General features: G+C 50.0%; 1 pseudogene; it reads right to left on the bottom strand.

The window, feature by feature from the left end:
- Window positions 1-1102: 1102 nt before the first annotated feature.
- Window positions 1103-1210, bottom strand: LOC119860839 (annotated as a pseudogene).
- Window positions 1211-12878: the final 11668 nt, after the last annotated feature.

Here is a 12878-nt window from a genome sequence, read left to right as displayed (position 1 = left end):
TCACTGTCAGGAAAGGGGTGCTGCCAGTGAGAGGCCTGAACCACATGTATCAGCCCATGAAGCTGTACCCCACTCAGGTCATTGCAGGGGTCCGCACTTTGTCTGGGAAACCATGGTGATCCCCAGAGAGAGACCAAACATGGGAGTGTCCCCCAGTTTCCTTGACATGCTGCATTGTTACCCAGTGGGGGTGAGAAAGGACTGTTTGCTTAGGGGAGCCTACGATACGTGGGTATGGGTGTCACCTATCTGTCTTGGCCTTGGGCTCCATATCAGTGGAGCATCAGCAAAAACCATGACAAATCCAGTTTCCCAGACACTGATACCTAGCAACCCATGACCCAGAGGCATTTGGATCTCCCTGTGATGTGTTGGATCACAGAAACCCGCTTGGGGCTGTCAACTGATGTGCCAAGACTACTGCCCCTGCTTTCCCTGCCAGCTTGGGACTCCAGCACCCTGCCTTGCTGAGCCAGACACCATGTGCCCAAAGCTGCAGACTTAACTGAAAGGAACTGTCTTTAACACTCAGATGCCCAACTTCCAATGGGGTCCAAAGCCCAAATAAATCTGTTTTACCCTGTATAAAGCTTATAAGGGGTAAACTCATAAATTGTTCACCCTCTATAACTCTGATAGAGAGATATGTGCAGCTGTTTGCCCCCCTCCCAGGTATTAATACATATTCTGGATTAATTAATAAGTAAAAAGTGATTTTATTAAATTCAGAAAGTAGGTGGTTCCAAGTAGTAACAGAACAGAACAAAGTGAATTACACAAGTCTAAATGTAGTACAGTAATAAAACTGAATACAGATAAAAATCTCACCCTCAGAGATGTTTCAATAAGTTTCTTTCATAGACTGGATGCCTTCCTAGTCTGGGCACAATCCTTTTCTCTGGTACAGCCCTTGTTCCAGCTCAGGTGATAGCTAGGGGATTTCTCATGATGGCCACCCCCTTTGTTCTGTTCCACCCACTTATATATCTTTTGCATGAGGCAGGAATCCTTTGTCCCTCTGCGTTCCTACCCCTCTTCTCAATGGAAAAGCACCAGGTTAAATATGAATTCTAGTTCAGGTGACATGATCACATGTCACTGTAAGACTTCATTACCCACTTAATATATAGTCCTCAGATAGAGGACGTATCAGATATTAAACTGATAAGAACAGATACTACACTTGATCTTAGCCAAATCCCACAGGTATACAGGAAGACTTACAAGTAAAACAGAGCCACCTACAGGTAATTGTCCTGGTTAATGGGAGCCATTAAGATTCCAAACCACCATTAATGGCCCACATTTTGCATAATTATGATAGGACCTCAGAGTTGTATTTCATATTTCTAGTTTTAGATACAAGAATGATACATTTATACAAATAGGATGACCACACTCAGTAGATTATAAGCTTTGTAATGATACCTTACAAGAGACCTCTTGCATGAAGCATATTCCAGTTACATTATATTCACACTCATTAGCATATTTTTATAAAATCACATAGAGTGCAACGTCACACTCCCCACCTCTCTGCACAGGGGCTGAGCAACTTTCCCCAGCTGGAGAACAAAGGCCTGGTAAGGTGTGAGATGGGGTGTGAGGACTGGCTGCTGTAAGGCATCAGGGCTCTCAACTGGAGTCTGATGAAGGAGGTCAGAGGGAGGTTTCACTACAGCTTGGCTGTGCTCTGGGCTAGCCTGAAGGGACGATGCTTCAACCACCAGTTCTCTAGACTATTCTAAGGACTTCCTATGCTGTGTTCCAGTTAACAAATAACCCCGCTGTCTTGACAAAGCTGGGTGAGTGTCACTGCAAATACTGGGTGAGGTGCATTAGTCCCTGCAGAGAATCCCAGTCTCGACCAGGGTCTGGCTCATGTGGACTCACGGTGTGAACAGCTCAACAGAGCTCACGGTGTGAAGCAGGATACTGATGGCCCAGTCTAAGGAGGCAGTGCAGTGGAGCCGTGTGATCTGCCCTGGAGGAAGAGACAGAGCCTTTGCGGGGTCTGGCACAGTGAAGGATTCCCCATAGAGCAGAGGCCCCGGGGGGCACAGAGGAACTTGCGGGGGAGGCACTGGGGCCTGGGCCAGACCGCCGGGGAGCAGGGAGGGAGCACTACCCAGCCTCTCTCTGGCCCCAGCTTTGCTCTGTCCCACCCGCAACTGCATCCCCAGCCTTCACAAGCGCCAACTTTTCCCAGCGCCGGTGGGTGCTCATGCCCCCAGGCACCACCCCCATTCCACCCCTTCCCCAGAGTCCCCACCCCCAACTCCACCCCTTCATGCCCCTATTGGACCCCGACCCCAGCCCCGCCTCCTCCCATGAGCACACCGCGTTCCCCTTCCTCCCCCTCCCTCCCAGCACTTGTCGCGCAAAACAGCTGTTTTGCAGCGCAAGCGCTGAGAGCCAGGGAAGAAGCAGGACCCGGCAGCGCACTCAGGAGAGGAGGCAGAGCAGATGCGGAGATGAGCTGGGGGAGCGGGGTGGGGAGCTGCTGGTGGGTGCTACAGCCCTGGAGCCCCCATGGAGTTGGCGCCTATGCCAGCCCCGCTCCTGGCCCCACCCTTGGTGCAGCTGCGCTCCTGTCCCCAGCCTCTGTGCAGATCCACTTTCAGACCCATCGCAGCCTCGGCTGCTGTCCATGGCTCTGTTTCTGGCCTGGGGGCAGGAGCGAGGCTGGGAGCAGACCTGCACCAGACTGCTGGCCCAGTTGCTGGCCCCTAGCACCTCCGCTCTTGCCCCCAAGTTTGGCCTCTGGCCAGGGCTCTGGCCCCACTCTCGGCCCCAGACCTACCCCCCCGCTGCAGCCCCCTTATCCCTGACCATGCCCCCCCCCAAGCCGCATCCTGCTCCTGGCCCCTGGGAGTGGGGCATGGACAGGGATTGGGGGGGCACAGCCCTCAAAAGTTTGGGGCCCATTGCCCTAGAAATTGTTCCAAAGCTGGGGCCATAGTACTGATCCTGTGAATCCGTGACACCCCCATTGCCTTGCGGAGCAGTATTAGCCAAGGCTTGGGAGAGGCCTGGCTCCAGGAAATAGACATGGGCGTGGTGCAGAACAGACGGACTATCTGACCCAGCTGATTCAGAGGCACTCAGTTGCCTTCTCCAAGCAGCTGGCTGACTTTAGGTATGTAACACATCCAGCATTGGGTCACCACTCACCACATCTTGATCTGAGAGACAAGCCTTCTGGAGAACATCGTTGTACACTCAAAGACGTACATGGTGACAAGTTTCAGAGGGCTAGCGGTGTTAGTCTGTATCAGCAAAAACAACAAGGATTCCTTGTGGCACCTTAGAGACTAACAACTTTATTTGGGCATAAGATTTTTGTGGGCTATAACCCACTTCATCTGATGCATGGGGTGAAAAATACAGTAGGCAGGTATAAATATACAGCACATGAAAAGATGGAAGTTGCCTTACCAAGTGCGGTGGTCAGTGCTAACAAGACCAATTCAATCAGGGTGGAAGTGACCCATTCCCAACAGTTGACAAGAAGGGGTGAGTATCATCAGAGGGAAAATTACTTTTTATAGTGATCCAGCCACTCCCAGTCTTTATTCAGGCCTAATTTGATGGTGTCAAGTTTGCAAATTAATTCCAGTTCTGCAGTTTCTCATTGAAGTCTTTTTTTGAAGGTTTGGTTTTTTTTAAGAATGGCCACATTTAAGTCTCTTATTGAGTGTCCAGGGAGATTGAAGTGGTCTCCTACTGGTTTTTGAATGTTACAATTCTTGATGTCTGATTCTTTGGCATAGAGACTGTCCGGTTTGGCCAGTGTACATGGCGGAGGGGCATTGCTGGCACATGATGGCATATATCACATTGGTAAATATGCAGGTGAACGAGCCCCTGATGGTGTGGCTGATGTGGTTATGTCCTATGATGGTATCCCTTGAATAGATATGTGGACAGAGTTGGCAACATGGCCATTCTTCAACAAAAAAACTTTAAAAACAGACTTCAACGAGAAACTGCAGAGCTGGAATTAAGGTGCCACAAGGACTCCTTGTTGTTTTTTCAAAGACGTATGAGGACCTGAAACAACTGGACGTTCACCCAACTAATCTAATATGGACTGAAGAGCAAACCCTCCAAGTGCCAGTTCCTGAAAGAGAACATGAGATACCCGGCCCATGTTGTGACAGCAGAGGAAGTATTCCCTGAACTGGAGAAAGTGCAGGTCATCAAGACATGACCAATGCCCACCACAGTATAAGATGTCCAGATGTACCTTGGGTTCATTGGATATTACAGACGTTTTATAAAAGACTTTGCCAGGCAGGCAGCACCCCTACAAACTCTGTTTCAGGCCTCTCCAAGGACAGGGCTATGCAGAAGTGTCCTCTGAACTGGGATGGGGGCTGCCAAAGGTCCTCTGAATGCTTGAAGTCTGCTCTGGTGAAGGCACCAACAGTGGCCTACCTGGGCTACGCTCTTCCTTTATACAGATGCCAGTAACCAGGACTGGAGGCTGTACTCTCCAGGTTCAGGATGGGCAGGAGGGGGTGATCCTGTAGGCCAGCCACGGATTGAACACTGAGCAGTACAGCTCCTTCACACCAGAATTCCTGGCAAAATTACAGAAAAGTTTTAGACTACCTGGCAGCCACCTGCTTCACAATATACATAGACAATAACCCCGGTGCACATTAGCTCCTCCACACTGGATGCACTAGAGCAATGCTGGGCAGTGAGAATGGCCAACTACAACTTCTACTCCTGGGGGAATTCTGCAGCAAAAAATTAAAAATTCTGCACCAAAAAAATAAAAATTCTGCAAAATTCTGGAAATTTTATTGGTCAAAATAACAATACATAATCACGCCAGTTTCAATTATTTTGGTAATTTATTTCAAAATACCCGTCAGCAGGTATGTCTGTAACAATACAGACCAAAAAAAATATTCCTCCAGGAACAGAGAGTTAAAGAAATGCCTATGACAACCCAGTTCCTATTTTTCTGTCCCCTCCACTGCAGACCCCAGTCATGGGGCGGCCCCTGGCCCATACACCTGCACCCGCTCCTCCCCAGAGCCCAACTGCAGGACCCCCACCAAGCCCAGACACTCACACTCCCTACCACCCCGAGCCCAGCTGTGGGATCTTCCACGGCCCAGACACTCACACTCCCCTTACTCCATAGAGTCCAGGGATTCAGAGGGAGAAACAGTTTGATGCTGGGTCCTGGCCTACATGGAGTTTTCTGCATGCCACATCTCCTGCCTTAAAGGCGTGCTGGGAACTGCACCTACCAGGAACTCTTCAGCTCTTCCTCTGCCCTCCTCCCCCCCCACCTGGTCCATTGGCCCCTAGTGATAGCCAGCAGCACTGTAGCCCATTTTGGGGGATGGGGTGGGGCGGGGAGAAGGAAATTCTATGTGCATGTTAATTTCTGCAAAATTTCTGCATAGCACTGTGCAATGGTGCAGAATTCCCCCAGGAGTAAACTTCTCCATGGCATTCCAGTCTGGCTGGAGCAACACCAAGGCTGATGCCCTATCCAGACTGCTGACAACCCAGAACCAGAAACACTGGCCTCCGCGAGGAATTAGAGATATTTACCATTTGTGGCCATGCCTTCTGAAGCAGTCCAAGCATGCAGCTAGGCAGTGGCCATCACCCTGAGGCTCATCAGGAACCCACAGAAGAGCTGGAAGAGGTCAAGGACCTCTGGATCCAGAACCAAGGCTGCAGCCCTGTTGTTTGGAGAGTATTAGAGATTATCTGGCAAGGCACTGGGCTTTCCACTGTGAATTGGAGTGCTCTTCCCCCAACAGTGACTCAGCTGCTTTCTGTGTAAAGAAGAGGGCAGACTGATATGCAAGACCTGAGACCCAGGAACTAATGAAGAAGTCCCCCAAATGGTGCTGCCCCAAAGAGTAGCTGAGATGGTGCTTCAGACCACTTTGGCCCCTAAAAGACTTACATGAATGTCTGCAGGAAGTTCTGTGGGGTGGGGATGGCCCAAGCCATGCAGGAGTGGTGCAACAACTTCTCAGTCTGCACCAGCAAAAGAAAGCCTGGGGAAGGGGACAGGGCCCCCCTCCAGCCAATAAAGACCAGCACACCCTTGGAGTTGGTAGCATTGGACCACTTGGAGCCAAGTGAGACCAATGCATCCTGCATCCTGACCATGGTGGCTCATTACACCAAATTCCTTGGGGCGATCACCACCAAAGCAATCACAGAAGCTGCCTGGCAATACTTTGTCAAGCTCTAGGGCTCTTCCAACTCCCTACGCCCTCCCAAGGTGCTCACAGACCAAGGCATTCCCTTTGAGTCACAGATATTCAAAAAATTGTACCCTCTATGTGACAGCCACATGCTAAGGACAACAGCCTGCCACCCACTATGGACTCTGTGACCAAGCCAGACAGAGGCTGCAAGTGGGGCTGAGGACCTGGCAAAGACCCAGTGGAAAGGCTCACCTTCCTACCAACCAGAGCTGACCTACAGATATAACAACACTGTGCACACCCCCAGCAAATACACCCCTACTTCCCGATGCTGGGAAGGCATGGCTGGCTGCCAGTAGACATGACTTTGGGCATCTGATGAGGACCCCAGAATGGGTCCATGAGTATCACCAACAGCTCCACCAGGCAAGCTGCATCATAGCCACTAAATAGGCCAAGTCTGAGATACACAGATAAACAGTGCTGTGACAGACATGCTGGTGCTGGGGGATTGGGCTCTACTCAAGAAGTAGAGGTGCTCCAAACTGATTCAGCCTGGGGACCTGAACCATTCATTATCTGTGCAATCCCATACCCAAATGGCCAGTAAATAAGATCTGATCAGAGTCTCCAGGTAGGCCGGAGAAGGGGGTCCACCAGCACATGCTCAGGCCTTGCCACTTTGATCCCAAGCCACAAAACTGGATGAGGGGAGGAGATCCTAATGTTAGTAGCAAGGGTCTGGAAGGAGTCACTGGGCTCCCACAAGGGGGTGGGGGTGGCATGGGCTGGGAGGAATCGCCACCAGAAGCACCCCAAAAAAGCCAAAGTGTGAAGCAAAGAACCTCGTCAGTTCGTGCTTTCAGCTGGGTTCCCCCAGCACATGTGGGGAGGAGGTGGCCCCACAACACAGGTGTAAGGGGTAAGTGCTGCCTACAAACAGGGCAGTTCCACCTCTGAATGTTCCTGGGTTTGTCATGGAAAGACACAGCTACAAGAAATCAAAGAGAAAGAAGACGAAATTCTGCCTCCTCATGGTCTCCAGCTCCTCTTCCATGAGGGCTGCCTCATTGCGACACAACTGACCGGAAGAGGGAATCTGTGACATTATATGATTAAAATATGACCATGTTGATCATTGTTGCTACCACTGTTATACAATTGCAACAAATCTTGTACAAAGTATGTCATGTAAGGTGTCAATGAAAAAATTATGGTTTGCTGAATGTGATTATCCTATTTATATGCATGTATCATTTTTGTATCCAAAATTATAAATATTGGCTGTATACCTGTATTTCAAATGTGTTTGCTCCTGAGTAACATCCACAAGGTATTTACATCCAATCTAGCCAACACATTGTGAAAGGAATGTTTAAGTTGACAGTCCATCAGTGAACACAATGGGCCATGAAAGAAGCTTATCCACACCTGATGGACTTTCCTGAGGACATTTTAGCCAGACTATGGGTAATGGCTGCTATGACTCATCGAAGCATGCAAGGGCATGTGACTAGATCATATGATACTGAACTCCATCTTAAAAAGAAAAGGAGTACTTGTGGCACCTTAGAGACTAACAAATTTATTAGAGCATAAGCTTTCGTGAGCTACAGCTCACTTCATCGGAAAGCTTATGCTCTAATAAATTTGTTAGTCTCTAAGGTGCCACAAGTACTCCTTTTCTTTTTGAGAATACAGACTAACACGGCTGCTACTCTGAAACCTGAACTCCATCTTGTGTGCCTGTACTTTTCCACAAACTGTGCTGGGGGCTTTGCTTGGAACAATGGGTTTCCCACCACATGGCAGAAGCTACAAAAGGCCCTGGAAGCATCTCCGTTTTGCCTCTTTTCTGCTCTGCTCTCTGGACTTATACTAATGGGTAGGTTGACCATATTTCTCTATACTGAATATGGGATACTTGACAAAATTACTCATATTCAAACGAGTTCAATGGCAATCAGTTAGAACTAGGCAGTACAAATGTTCAAATTAACATCAACTTGACTGAGCCCCCGTTAAAAATAAATACTGCATAGCTGGATTCTTTTTATTTACCTTCTTATCTTTAAGGCTTTAGAGTTCACACACATATCCCTGTCTCACACCGGGGTGGGGGTGTGACCGACTGACCCTCCCCTCCCTTCCGGGGCGCTCTCCACCCAACATGTCTGGCTGGGCCACCAGGACTTCCTGAGGCAATGTGGGGGGGGGGAGCACACAGGGTCACATGCCCCCCCAGACTTCTGCAGGGTTCAGACCAGAACATGGTCAACAGCAGGCTTTTGACACTGGGTGGGAGGAGGGAAAGGATGGGAGCTGCTTCCAGCCGCAGGGAGGGGGAGGGGGTGGAAGGGATGACCTGGCCCGTGTCTTTGTAGAGCTCATCTCTTCTCCCTCTTCCTACCTCCCCTTGTGGCTGAAAGCAGCTTATCCCTTCTGCCCACAAAGGCAGCTAACACCTCCAGGCTGCTGCTGGTCACTGACGTAACCCAGCCGTCTCCTGTCCTCCAGCTACCGTGTGGGCAGGAAGGGGTTAAGCCCCCCCAGGATGCATTGTGCACCAGGGTCCAGGGAACCTGACTGCAGGGGCTTCAGTGTACCCAGACAGAGAGGTGGCTCAGCAGGGGAGGGTGGGGACGGATCAGCCCGGTGCTCCCTGGGGGCAGGACCGAGGGCTGGGGGTGGAGGGGTTGAAGAGGACCTCTCTGGGGGGGGCTGCTGTGAACCCTGCAGGGTCGGGGCACAGACAGGCTGGAAATTGCTTCTCCCCCCACTCCAGAGCTTAATTGAGGGGTGGAGAGGCTTCCCATGCCAGCGCTGTGCGGGACTTTGGCACATGCAGGGCTTGGCTCCTCCTGGCCAGCACCCCGGGCTGGAAGGTCTTGGGTACTGGCCCAGCCAGAGGCAGTGGGGGAAGGCAGGAGCCTGCCGGCTAGACTGTTGGTGAGCTAAGTGCTCCGACCAGGGGCTGAGTCTCCACACAGTATTGGGAGTGGGACACTCTCTGCCAATGGGGATATGGAGGAGCAGCAGGGCTCGGGGTGGGGGGGGGGGGGTGAAGGGGCAAAGCAGGGAGAGGACAGCGAGAGGGGGAGCACCTAAAGGGCGGATAGGTGGGCAGCAGAGGCGACACGTAACCAGCTGCCATCTGGCACCTGCCCGCACACACCAACCTCTGCAGCTGCCAGCCGGAAATGGGACGGGGAGGGGAGCTGGGGCTGGGCTGATGGACCAGCAGGGGGAGCACCCAGCCCTGCGTGCTGCAGCTTTGCTCCGCCAGCAGCCTTGCACACCCACTCCCATTGTTGACCACTGGACCCCCCACTCATCTCTGGTGGGTGGGCAGCTGGCAAGCAATAATCTGGCCAGCAGCAGGACCTACCAATACTGATGGGGGGAGGCAGAAAATATGGGACAATTTGCCCATTTTTAAGAAAAAGTTAGGAGACCTGTAGGAAGGCTTAAATATGGGACTGTCCTTTTAAAAACAGGACATCTGGTCATCCTACTAATGAGAGCATTCTAACCAAAGGACTGAGGACCTTCCAATCAGTTGGAAGCAACCAGAGACTTAACAAGCCAGCAGGTTATGCTAATCACTGCTACAAGCCTGATCCAAGAACTTTGCAATTATTGTATGTATGTATTAGATTCCTTTAACCAATTTTAACTCTCACGTTTCTTTTTCCTTATAAACAATCCTTTAGATCAGAAGTAGGCAAACTATGGCCTGTGGGACTGTCCTGCTTGGCCCTTGAGCTTCCTGCCAGGGAAGTTAGCCACCGCTGTTCCCCTGCTGTTCCCCCCTCCCCCGCAGCCTCAGCTAGCCATGCCACTGACCAGGTATGTGAATATCACATGCAGACACCATGACTTGTGTTAGCTACAATGGAGCTAACATAACTCTCGCCAACACATACCCTCTGAGGGGACCAATTAACATGATTCAATACTGGCCTATTCTGAAATACATGACATGACTAATTGGGACTATTTATAACAGCCCAGTCAGCCATTCCAGCCAGTAACTACCCCAGGGAGGTGGCCAATTAGGGGGAAATTCCAAAATATCAGCACATGCTAGAGGATGACTGCACCAAGAACTCAGACAAAGCTAGTAACCTGCACTAAGGTGTGCATTTGTTTGGTTTCATTCATTAACAAATCCCTAAAGCACCTTGCTTCACACCCTGAGGTGCTGGAGTGCTGCAGAATTTCAAACCCAATAGGAACACAGATAAGCCAAATTTCATCTCATTGTAAAAGTGGCAGGGAAGGACCTGCGCAAGGGATGAGGGTTTTTCGCCTTCCTGTGCAGCGTAGGGCACAGGTCACTTGCTGGAGGATTCTCTGCACCTTGAAGTCTTTAAACCATGATTTGAGGACTTTAATAGCTCAGACATAGGTTAGGGGTTTGTTACAGGAGTCGGTGGGTCAGATTCGGTGGCCTGCATTGTGCAGGAGTCAGACTAGACGATCATAATGGTCCCTTCTGACCTTAAAGTCTATGATTCTATGATTCTATTCTGAGTCATTGCTCTGCAGCCCACACCCACAGAAAAGCTAGATACAGGTCCCTGGCAGTGTGACTTATTGTGCAACTCCTAGAAGGCAGGTCTGGCTGACTTATGAAATAAGCATGAGCAAAAAGTGAAAGAACAGGCAAGGTTTCCAAAAAACAAACAAGCAAACAGAGTCCAGGACCCAAGGGTGTGCGGCACCTTGGAGCAGAAACATGCTGTGGACCATTATCACATTGTGTTCATTGGTAAAGATCCAACAAAAGCCTTTGCCAAGCTCTGTGCCTCCTGTAGCCATGTGATTGATCATAATGGGCAACATTAAAGCATCCAAAAAATCCCGGTTTCCTTGATTTGCTCTTTAATCTGAGTAAAGCAGCATGAAGGTCACCATTTTAAATAATCTCATCTTTCCTTTGCTACCTGAGTCTCATCATTCGTCTGTTATCTAGCTATGCAACATGTCTCTCTCATTCCCATCTTGTGGCTGGTCCATATAGGGGATGACAACCTACTACTGCTATCGGTTACTCCTTAGTTGAAAGGGTAGAGGTCTGCGCTATGGATCTAAAGGTTCCAACCCTGCTGATGACCATGGGTAGGTGAATTGGGTTCCACAGGATGGATTTTCCATTTTTCAATTTGCTTTTTGAAATATTTAGGAAATTACATGTAAAAACTTACATTAAAGAACATTGATGTTGCAAAGTGAAGCCATCAAAAGTTAGGAAATGCCAGAAATGAGCTCTGTGTGCAACCCTGTGCATAGTATGATAGCATCTGTAGTGATATGGTCACATAATATATGCTACTTTAACATGCTTTTCATATAGTTTTTCTGGGTGTAATTAACAGCACAAGCACAGACTTGCACTGGTAGTGGGGCTAACTTTTCAGAGCAGCATCTTAGAGTTCGCAGCAACAAATACTGTTCTCCCTCTAAGGGCAGGCTGCAGCTCTGCCCACTCTAGGACCTTTCTCCATATTCAGACCCCACTATGGGTGTGGGGAACACCCCGTCCCATTGGCTGTCCTTTTCCATCCCTCCACCTCCTGTGAAAGGGCAGCCAATCAGAGCTCCTGGACATCACAAGTTTCCTGTTTCTTCAGCACATGGAGTAGCTAGTGCTCTGCCCGCACTGCAGGGCTGGGAATGCTTCTGTGTGCTGCCACCCCCCAGGGCCCTGGGTATTCTTGCCATCTCTGCAGCTCCTGCGTGGTTCTCAGCACTGCCCCCAGCCAATACTTGTGACCACTTTGATGGGGACAGAGGAGCTAGATGCCTGTGGAGGAAGGAACTCTCCAGGAACCCCCAAACCCTACATTGCAGGATGGAGAAAGAGGGGGCAACTTCTAAAGATTAGGAGGCAGAAAATACAGGGGTGGTGCAGAGGCTAGGTACTAAATGCTGGGCTATGGGATGTGGGGATGAATGAGAATGAAATGCTGGGGCAGGATGTGAAATGGTAGTGTGACAAAGCTGAAGGGAAGGGACTGGGTGCAATGGCACAGGCCAACAGTGATGCGGTATGGCCACACACCCAGACTGGCTGCACATCCCTACCAGGAACTGGGCTGCAGTGGGGTTTGTTTGTTACACAGCTGCTTGTAGCTATGCACATTGCAGGGCCCCACCCATCCGTCCCCTGAGATCACTGCTGTAGATGGCTTATTCATGACACAGACACCACCGCCCTCTCCCTGGCTGAGCTCATGGCTCACCCATGTTTGTAATGGGCCCTGCTGCAGGTTCCTTGGCTGCGATAGTCTGAATTAGAGTTGGGCCAGAATGAAAAGCTCAGGTCCAAACTCTGTAGCCTGGTGGCTGGATTAAATGTAACCCTATAGCGCGGCAAGGAGGCTGTTTGACAAGAATCGTTGGCTATGCGTGCCTCCTCAGAAATGGTTGTTTGCTTCTATCTGAATGCCCGAAGTGTGCCCGGTGCTGTCCATGTAAAGAATTGGTCCAGTCCCCAAAGATTCACAGTGAAAGGTCAGACATGCCATAAGTAGACCAAGTGGGGGATATGGAAGGGCAGGGGAAAATGAAGCAGAATAAGAGTTACAGTAAATAGAGTAACATTCCTCATTTATTTTCTCCACACCGCTCATGACTTTACACACCTCTATCATATCCCCCCTTAGTCTCCTATTTTCT

The sequence above is a fragment of the Dermochelys coriacea genome, chromosome 8 (assembly GCF_009764565.3).
Source record: "Dermochelys coriacea isolate rDerCor1 chromosome 8, rDerCor1.pri.v4, whole genome shotgun sequence".
In the NCBI taxonomy this organism is placed as follows: Eukaryota; Metazoa; Chordata; order Testudines; family Dermochelyidae; genus Dermochelys; species Dermochelys coriacea.
Note: the sequence above shows the minus strand (reverse complement) of the source record. Positions and strands in the feature narration are given on the sequence as shown.